We start from the raw sequence: 9,876 nt of genomic DNA, 5'->3' as shown, positions 1-9,876 counted from the left end.
TATAAAATATCCTATGTATATAAAATATACATAAAATATACAACCTATCCGAATACCATATTTAATTCAAATCTGTTCAGAAGTTTTTACATGAAAGATAAACAAACATCCATCCATCCATCTAACTATCCATCATCATCATCTTCCTACCCTTATCCCAATCAATTGGGGTCGGCGTAATATGATTTTATCCATATTACAAAAAGATTTGGTGTTTAGTTTTACGACCAGCCACCTGCCTGACGTCAATCCTCTTTAAGAATGCATTTATTGGTGGTTTCCGCCACCCACGGTATGGAGGAAAGGATTAAGAAAAAAAGGAAGGGAACGTTGGAAATGCGTAAAGGAAATTGGTGAATGAGAAGAATAAGGGACTTATGTGGGAAAGGAAGTGGGGGGGGGGGGGGGAGGACACTACAGTTGCGGAAAGGACTGGGATACTGCAGCGGTTCGGGAGGCCGGGGTCGCATACCCGTATGCCCTTATTCTAGAATCGGACAGATTTCTAGAGAAAAACACCACATCTAACTATCCATCGTTACAAACTATTGCGTTTATTATATTAACAAGATTAATTTCTAATAAGATATATATTAAATATAAAACATTTCTCTTAGAAACTAAATCATTACAATTAATTTAAAAGTAGACTGCAAAACTCCAAATGAAAATTGAATGCAGTTCCATACTCGTACATAGTCGGGCGTTCGTTTCAAATTTATCATCGTCGATTCGAAGATGAAATTAAATTGAAAGAATTAAGAGTTGCAAGTTCCCCGTGCGATCCACATTTCTGTCTCAAAGTTTTAATTGCCCTCCATCGTCCGAGTTGAGAAATTAATATCTTTCCAGGGACTTTAATTCTGGACATTGTTCAAGTATAAATCGTACGAAAATTTAATTAATTTAGTACTGTTTCTGTGTCGGGAAGACATTTGTAAAATATTCATAGTGGTGTACGGTATTTTTCTTTTCCACGTAAATTTATGATTAATAATTTGAAAAAAACCGGTCGAGTACGAATTCAACTCACAAACTGAGGGTTCCATGCATAAAATAATGTGTTCTTTCTTCATTTTCCTCTTTCATTCTTTCCTGTTGTATGTATGCTATTATGTATGTGTATATTTAAGCATATACTTGTATATATATTTATATATATAAAATCGAACATAATGTATATGGACTATATACCCTCTACACAAAGGTTGTCTGGAAGAGATTGCTTAGCAATAAGACTACCTTTTGTATCACTTCTCATTAAACTATATTTATTTTTATAAATGGCGCAATAAAATGTAAATAAATAAATATATAAATCGTTAAAATTTCATTGTATTAAAATATATTTAAATATGTAGCTATAATATTAATTGACTCATTCATGTACATAATATAAATAAGTCTATTATCTTTCTTATATTGAATAAATAACTAATTATTTTTACTCTATTAGATTTCTTTATTTCACATAATAATATTGGTTAAAAACCAAAACCGTCAAACTAAGTGTATTTCAGAGTTTTTGATAATTTCTCAAACTCTGTAGCAATTAAAATCATTATTCTATTTTTCCGTGATATTCACATATACTTTTATTAATTAGTTTTGATATTTCATTTCACAAACATTGGAGATAGAGGAATTATATTATATGTTCTATCGTAAAAGAAAAAAAAAAGAGATCCTGTCATAAGAGTATTATATAATAAAATAAGTCTACTAATCCAAATACGGTAGATACTAACCCTATTTAGGTTGGTCGATCAATTTTACAATATATTTTCTATTTCTCTTCAACTTACAGGAAAAAAAATATAAATATTTATTCCATTATTTTAATTATACCAAATTTGAAACAAATTAATAAAATAAAAATACAAATTTAAATAATAAGTAATTTACTTTAAATAATAAGAAATTTATAATTCAATTTCGATAACTAGATAGGCTCGGTCGAATTCAAAGATATTGTTAAAAACATAAGAAATAAATATATTTCTTACTTAGCTAAATTTGTCAACTTTGAAAGTCACTTTGATATAAAACTTTATTGGCCTTGAAACTCTATTTAAACATTAAAAAGTACTGGCCCGCTGTTTGCGCTGGCAGTCTGTTGGGGTTTTACTTATTTTAAACTACTAAAACTCCGGGAATAACTAGGTTTCTTTAACACCTGCTCGGAAAATGTCTACTTTCTTCCCTCAAAGTGAAGGAAATATACTACTTATGTGAAAATAAAAAATAGAAAGTATTATAGTTTTTTTTTAATATTTACGCAACCTGTTTTGGTTAATATTATCATATCAATATAATAATAGCCCACCATATTAATTTTAACTCATTGCAATTGTTATATCTGTTTTTTTTTTTTTGTAGATTAACTTTAAATGAAAGCTAGGCTGAACTCATGAGCGCGAGCTATAAGTATTCCCGGCACTGTCACAGGCAGGCGAAGAGGAAAACTACGGAACGGTTCATACTCGAAGATTTCCGGACGCCATCTCCTCTTATCTGTGACGGTGCCTCGAAAGCATACAACTCGCGCACAGCGGGTCAAGGCGTGCAGTCATGCTCGCGCTCTTGTCACTACTGCTCACGATTAAGGGCCCGAATTGGTCCCGAAACTAATCGAGATTTTTCGATCTAACTACACGTAAGTTAAAATGCATTGTTAGTATGGGAACTAATAACAAAACTAGCTCTATACTAGCAAGATTTGACCTGAGATCTGGCAGGTCCATCTCCACGCGGATGTCCTTGGAAACTATTATGGTTAATTTCTAGTCAATTCGTCACAATAGAAAAACTGACCTGACTTTATTCTCGCCTATCGTCTCTCATGGGTACCGAGACGTATACTGATGGTGCAAGCAGGGTTATCATTCCGTTGTTATATATAACAATTCGTGCATTGCCATCTAAGAATTAACATGTCGTCTCTGCACCTAATAATTTTACTGCCATAATTCCTACCCTTCAAACTAAAACTGCAAGCAAGCGGAAATAGGAGTATCCTATTTAAATTACTATTTTACAAACTCAGTCTTGTTCACCCTCCTTTTTGTAGGAGTGCTAGATAAATTGATTAAAAATATACATCTATAACTTTTCTGCTATAACTTAAACCATTTTGAAACTTCGTAGCTTATTCCGACTTTACTGAGATACGGCCAAACTTTCTCATATGTTCTACTAGACTAGGCTCTTATTTATAAGGCTTCAAATAAAGCGCAGTTTTCAAAAGAAAATCTAATCTAAGAACTGTTCAGAAGAATATTTTATATGATTTTTTAAATTAATTTTAAGTTTTTGTATTTACGATTAATTAATAATATTTTGCTTCAGTATTTCAACACGATAAACGCTGTGGTGTTTGGAAAAACAATGTGGTCGTATAATTAAAATAAACAAGTAAATATTGATATATGATTATAATTATATCAAATTAATTTAAATTTATTGGACATATTCATGATTTGGTTATTACACGTTTTGTTTTCTGTATTTAAATTCATTTTAATTTTTAAATTACTATTTGTATGCCTAACATATTTATAAGGCAATTAAGCAGCTACCAAAAATAAGACCACATGGCTATGTTATTGTAATCTATCTTGAATTCATTTCGTTTTATTTCGTTTCATTTAATTTCATTTGAAAATAACAGACTGATTGTTTACCTTATGAAAAATAATTACCGTCGCCTATAGATAGAGAACAGACTGTAGCCATATATATTATAGAGTACTGCAACAACATGTCCATGTCACCCTTCATGCGTTGCTATCCCTAAGGGCCTGTGGGTCTATTGCAAACTGCTAGTAAAAATGCAACACCGGTTCGTATTGAAAAGTTTTACTGTCATATTAATAAAAGAAATTAAAAATAAAAAACAATAAAATATAAAAATAAATTACAAAAAAGTCAAAAAAGTTTATAACAATTTCTATGCTTTCGGGTTTAAGGTTTTACTTCTTTCATACCGAAACATAGCGATTAGTTATACAAAATTTATATTTATTATTATTTAATAGCTTTTACCTGCGACTCAGTTCGCGTAACTGGGGCGTCTTCACTGATAAAAATAAGCTTATGCCCTTCTCCATACCACAGACATATAATATCCAAGAAAATTCCAACACTGTGACATTAATATCTTGTTAAGAACACAAAAAAAAATCTTAATTAACTAGACTACAGAGTACAAAGAATCTTTATTCCACACGATGCGGACAGCGACCATCCATATTTTCTCTACTAAAACTAATGTAATCAAACTAAGCTTACACGCGGCGTTTAAAGCGCTTAAAGTTCAGAACCAAACGCAATACAAAAGAGACATCGTAGAACAGAGATTTAGCAGGAATTTCAAGTTTTGCTGCTCCCCAGGGATGGTCGAACTAAGCCGCGGTGGATTGCCTTTTAAATAAATATCTTAGAAATAATATGGATCGGTTTTCTTAAAAGATTTCAATTTAAAAATTGATAGAAATGTATGAGATTAGAAAAAGATGATAATGAGAATTATATGGAATTATCACGTTTCAATTTTCAGTCACATAACTAATAGGATTGGATAGGAACACTTGCAAAATTTTAACTAAATAAACATAAACACTTATATAATACATACACATATTAAATTAATAAAAATATTGTAATATTACACCAACTTTTTAAACTGAAGGTCTTATTCAACTTTGCCGTACCGGGCCTTTGACGAACTTGGTCCGGCACTGACTACATCAAAATATTAAAAGAAAAATAAGAAACTATGAAAAACCAACCTTGTTTAGTTACGTTTAGTGCATAAAACATTTTATTATCGGTACACGCAGTAAAACATCTGTGTAAAAAAGTGCCATATCGCCAAATATGTCGTTTCTCATAGTGGTATAGCCCTAAAACCAATAATGACTGAATAAAGGCCGCCGCAACAGTTCTACGAGAATTATTGCCACTGTGTCTGTTGCTAATGGGAATTTATCGACAATAAAACTTTTATACAGCAAACACATAGTACATATGTGTGACGTGGCAAAAAGGTTTTCGAAATAAAATGCTGTTGTAAACTACTTCTTATATCTCGCATTTTACTTATGTGAATTATGATAAAAAATATCTTATGTTTTAATACAAAATATGCCCTAATTGTGTATTATTAATAATGATATATTTTGAACCAGACTACTTTACTACTTTGTACAAAAGTCGATTGCTTGGGTTCCTCTGTCCCATTCGTGTTTCAATCGTAAAGCAGTTGTTTGCATGGCTGTTTCAGTTTGAAGGGTAGGATATGGCGTGAATTTACAGGGTACAGAGTAATAACATCTGAGTCCTCAGGAATGGCAACGCATGGGGGGTATCATGGGCGAAACAGTATACTTTATTATATCCATTGTACTGCTCATGTCTATAGGCTTCGGTTACCACTTTCCATCAGGTGGGTCATCAGCTTGTTTGCCATTCTAAGTAGTATAAAAAAATATATTCAGCCTTAGTAGTATTATTAGTAATGAAGTCACTTTTATATTCTATTCGAAATAATTCACTTTCCTAAGTTTTTAACGTTAAGATACATGGACTCATCATAACAGCCCATAACCATCCATTACTGAACATAGGACTCCCCCTATTAGTCGATTTTGCTCTTAATTGCCATGCTTGGTAGGCGGATTGGCAACGGCAGTTAAGCTTTGGAGGTGTTTTAATTGTGACGCTGCTGCCCATCCCTCGCTCTCCCTTAATCCCCTCTTACGACATCCACGGAAAAATAAGGGGTGGCCTATTCTATGCCGGGACCACACGGCAAGATATATGGATTAATCTATACTAATATTATAAAGAGATAATATCTGACTGTCTCGTTTGTTTGTAATAAACAAAAATTACTCATTTTAACAATTTTAAAAATTCTTTCCTCTATAGAAAACTACATTATTCGCGAGTAACATGGACCATATATTATTTTCGAAAATTCTCTCTAGCTATGCAGTTGCCATGCATGGCAAGCAGGTTGATAACCATAGTTAGGCTTTAGTGATTTTTTAAGAGGAACACTGCCTGTTGCGGCCTCTTTGACCGGTTTTCTCGCTGGCCGCTAAGACATTCTACAATTAAAACTGACAGCTTGGGACAAAACAAAAGGTCTTGGACAAAAGACCGAAAAGAAGGCCTTTTTATTTTTAATACTTTTTGACGACAAATTCGGACCTTTCGACCTTTCACTGCCCATCTCACTTCCCTTAGACGCCACTTATGACACCCACGGGAATAGAAAGGGCCCATTGTAATAAAAATAATATGGATTTAAAATCTACATTTAACTCATGCATCAGTTATAATTATTACGTGACGTTCGTTACTCTATATACTCCAAACATTGACACAGTTGCAGTTTTCTTTGATATGAGCAAAGCATTTGATTGTGTATCCCATGACATTCTTCTCAAAAAATGTGAAAAATATGGTCTACGAGGACTTGTATTACAATGGCTAACTAATTACCTAGAAAATCGCCGTCAATATGTCGAAATTAGTGGAATTAATGATCATGCTGAAGAAATACATTATAAATCCAAAACCTCTGTTAATGATGTGGGAGTTCCCCAAGAAACAATTTTAGGACCCCTGTTATTTATAATATATATAAATGACCTACCAAATGTAACTAAACACCAATGCACCTTATTTGCCGACGATTTTTCAGTAGTAATATCACAAACTCCAGAAACAGATTTCAATACTGATATCTGTGATACTATTGCTAATGTTGTGGAATGGCTCGACTCAAATTGCTTAGAAATTAATATTGAAAAAACGAAATATATGAGATTTTATAATAAAAGACCAAAAAGTGATCAATTAATAATTACAATTCGTGAAAAATTAATAAATGAAATAAAAGAAATTTCATTTCTTGGTATTACTATTGTTGCCATAACCAATGCTCGTGGAAAAACCACGTAATAAAAATATGTAATAAATTAAACAGATTTGTCTATGCTCTCTGGAAATTAACCAAATTAGTAGATCAAAAAGCAGCAGTCATGGCATATCATGGACATGTGGCATCAAACCTTAAATATGGTATACTATTATGGGGAAATTCGGTAAATATTAACAGAGCGTTTATAACTCAGAAACAATGTATCCGTGCCATCTGTAATAAGCGACCTATGACACCTTGTACGCCACTATTTAAGCAGCTGAAAGTACTCACGGTTCCATCAATATACATATTGGAGTGTTGCCTCTTTGTGAAAAAACATTCTTATTTATTTGTAAAAAAAGATGACTACTATAAATTTACTACTAGACATCCTGGAAGGCTTAAGCTACCAAACATAAAAACACGTCTATATCATAGTAACAGTTACTCATCGTGTATAAGAATTTACAATAAATTACCAAATTCACTTACTGATCTGTGTTTAAAAAGGTTTAAAGTCATTTTATGTAAATGGTTAATAACAAAATGTTTTTATACACTGAAAGATTATTTTGCAAGTAAAATGGACGACATTATATAATTGAATCTAGAATGTAGAATATTGTATGCAACACATATTTGTAAATGTATGACGGACGTAACCTACTGAAAAATAATGACATGCATGTATAATTTTACAATAATAATTTGAACTTCAATGTGGCTTTAGTAATATGACTTCTAATTAATAGTTGATTATTAATAATACATATAAAATGTTGCATGCCAAGCTGGCTGAATGTCATGGTTACACAAAATGTATAATGTTATCTAAACTTACCACATTCATCGCAATAAATTTCATTTCATTTCATTTCATTTCATTTCATTTCATTTCATTTCATTTCATTTCATTTCATTTCATTTCATTTCAAATACTCCAATTAGTTGGCCCCGACCCACTTTTGTTCGGACGTATTAATTAAAATTTTCATTCGCGTCATTATCATTATTCGATGTCAAAATTAATTTTTATTTTTATGAAACTGAACACTCAAATTGAAGCAGATGGTTATGACGTAAAACTTTTCTGGAAGGTATTTACGGCATTTTTAAAAAATTCTTAGACTATAAAATTTTTATTGTAGAACGTGTTCCTTATAGAAATAAAGCTTCGTTTTGCAAGACTATCGTCTTTTAATATACATAGGTAAAATTATTATTTTAATTAATTGACTTTATACTTTTTTACTTTATATTTCTTGTTATTCTGTTATTGTTGTTATTGTGACTATATTTTTTTTTATTGTGACTATATATATTTTTTACTATAGTATTTTACTAGGTGTTATTTTGCGGAAGTCCGCACCGGTTAGTTGATAAGAATTATTTTGTTTAATTGCGCTACCATTAGTATGCGTGCAACTGCCAACACTTAAAGATTGACTACTATTATTATTACAGAATTTGTGTAACGAAAACGAAGTTTCCATATTAGCCATAAACTTCCGATCGCCATTTCGTCCACGCATGTTTTGTTTTTTCTTTTGTTATTAATTCTGCAGACTTTATAATAGCGCAGTATACAGAACTACTTATAAAGATTCCTTACACATTGATAATAATTTTTATTTAAATATAAATACCAGTTACTCGATTTAATTGTTAATCGCCAATACTTGGTCAATGTCTCGCAGACAAGTCGCGTATAAAATCTGGTAATATTATAAATGTGAAAGTGAGTTTTTGTTTATTTTTTTTTTTTTTTGTGATAATTTAAATTAATTAGTAGTAAGTTTTAGTATTTCGCGCTACATATTTTGTATTTTATAAGAGACAAGAATTAACGTGATCATTTAGGTAAATTATAATAATTCACCTGAATCACTTTGACGTTTCGACCAAGTTACACCGGCCGTGGTCACCAGTAGACTGTTGTAGCGCCACCATATCTCCGCTTCCGAGGCAGAAGTATTTTCTTCTACCCACTCATTGAGGGATAGTATTGTTAGGAACGGGGACTAGTTGCCTCATTGCTAATATGAGGATACCCTATCAGATCGTCCTCCACGCGGTTCCCCCTAGAAACTATTTGCCACGACAGAATTGTTTTCATCCTCACATACTCGTATTATCCGTCACTGATCATGGTATACGCTGTATACTGTCCATGGTACTGCTCATGTCTATAGGCGACGGTTACCACTTTCCATCAGGTGGGCCGTCAGCTTGTTTGCCATTCTATGTTGCATAAAAAAAAACAAATGTTTTTTTTTATTACTGGGTTACAGTTATTACATATCAATATAACCATTATCATAGTTTTCCCAAATGACAGTTTTAATTGCCGTCTCTTTCTTTTTATTTAAGAGTTTCCTCTTGTCGGTGCAACTATTTCATGTATTCTCTTCCAGCCAGCTCTATTTCAAACCATATCTTTGACCTCCTTTAACAAAATCCTCCTTGAACACCTAGTATTTCCTTTATCTGTTCATGTAGTTATTTATCGATCTCCCCCTTCCTCTTTTTTCGTTTATTTTTCCTTCTAGCATGCTGTTTAAAAAAATATATCATCGTCTCGTCTCTTACAAAACATAATTCTACTTGTATTTAAAAAGAAAGTATCACTTTAATCAATAAGCGAAGTGAGTAATCACACATTGTGCTATTTTCCCATTGTTTACCCAACAATAGATAGTAAGTTCGAAACTCGGACAGATCGTGGGCCCCATCGGTCGTTCCAGGGGCTTTAACTGGCACAAATGGAAGTTTGAACAAATACGATCGTGAAAACGATCAATGTACCTATCCAATGTGTCTGTTACTGTTAAAGTTTAGCTTGCAGTCAATATTGAATATCTTCTAGTAAATTCTATGAAGACAAGTCTTCATGGTATAATAATTAAAGATTGTGTTCTATAGAAAACCGACTGCAATTGTGA

Source organism: Galleria mellonella, unplaced genomic scaffold, assembly GCF_026898425.1.
Source record: "Galleria mellonella isolate WM207_F2 unplaced genomic scaffold, CSIRO_AGI_GalMel_v1 utg300, whole genome shotgun sequence".
Classification (NCBI taxonomy): Eukaryota; Metazoa; Arthropoda; class Insecta; order Lepidoptera; family Pyralidae; genus Galleria; species Galleria mellonella.
Note: the sequence above shows the minus strand (reverse complement) of the source record.